Source organism: Gavialis gangeticus, unplaced genomic scaffold (assembly GCF_001723915.1).
Source record: "Gavialis gangeticus isolate Ggan-Ray unplaced genomic scaffold, GavGan_comp1, whole genome shotgun sequence".
NCBI lineage: Eukaryota > Metazoa > Chordata > Crocodylia > Gavialidae > Gavialis > Gavialis gangeticus.
This window is the reverse complement of record NW_017728994.1, coordinates 62509681-62511071: the sequence shown is the minus strand read 5'-3', so window position 1 is coordinate 62511071 and position 1391 is coordinate 62509681.

Below are 1391 nucleotides of genomic sequence, written 5' to 3'. Positions count from 1 at the left end.
GTTGTATTGTGCATTACCAGTTTTGCTAGACATCTTGAACATGAAACTTGCTATTGGATCTTTGCTACAAAGTGACTGATGAAAAGAACTTATGTTTATAAGAGGGACTAGTCATGTGCTAAGTTTTAGAACAATAAAATTAGACTAAACAGAAACACTGCTCTTTAAAATGTACTAGGAAAATGGAAAAGTCTCTTTCCTCATCATGTTTCTATCCTGCCAGTGACCCTGGAGATATTAGGTATTCACTCGTCATGGTGATGATCTTCAAACTGAACTCACACTGTGCCTACTCACTGCAAATATCTAGGTACAACCTATAATGATATTCATGGTGTAAGCTGCAATCCATAGACATGACAAGATACAAGTCAAAAGAAATACCTGCTGATTCAAGTCAGAAACGGAAAGCAGTATTTAGATGCTTTTGCCCAGGTTTCGGACAGCATATCAAGCACCAAAAGCTTCAGCATGGTGCTTGCCAGCATCAGACCAATATTTCCATGAGCAGGAGGGTAGCAGGGCGTTGTGAAGAGCACTGAGCCTTGAAGGAAACAAAATCGCCGGCAAGTAACATGGATATTGAGGCACTACAGAGCATGGCACCCACCCTCTGTTAAGCCCCGGGTCGCAGCTTTCTACACTGCAATGGGTTGGTTTCACCGTCTCAAAAAGAAAACCCAAAACATCCCTTTCTACAAGGAGCCTTTCCACTGGACAAAATCCCGAACCCCAAAACACTGTGTGAACATTTCACCCCATGTCAGGCCAATTCCAAAGCTGCTTCCAGCTGGTGTCAACCTCCTCCTTCCCCCCACAGCAGGCAGGGAGCCTCCCAGGCAACTGGCAATGCCCAGCTTCAAGCAGGGCCCTGGACAGCGGGTCCTGCTTCCCCTGGGGCTGGGGCTGCCATGTGGGCACCTCCTCCCTGCCCTGCACTACCCCAGGCCCCGCCCCCAAGCCATCGGCCGCAGCCCGACTCGCTGGTCGCGAGGGGCCGACTTGGTGGTGGAAGCCTCCTTTGCCGCATTCGCATCACCGCTTTCGCCCATTAAAAAAAAAAAAAAAAAAAAAAGAAAGAGAGCTCGGAGCACTCACCTTCCCTGGCTCCCCAAGCCCGCTCGCTCAAGGCTTGGGGAAAAAAAGCAAATACAACAATTTCCGCCGGCTCCTCGTGGCGAATCGGCTCCTGCCAACCCTGCAACCCCGCCCCCGCGCCGTCCTCCCTCCCGGGGGGCATGCTGGGAGCTGCAGTCCTGCTCCCGCCCTCCTTTCCCCGGTCCTGGCGGCGCCGGGACTACGCCTCCCAGAAGGCGGCGCGAGGGCCAGCTCCACCTCCCACCCCTTCCTGGCCGACTTCCGGCCGAGGCGGGAGCGGGCCAGCGGGTTGA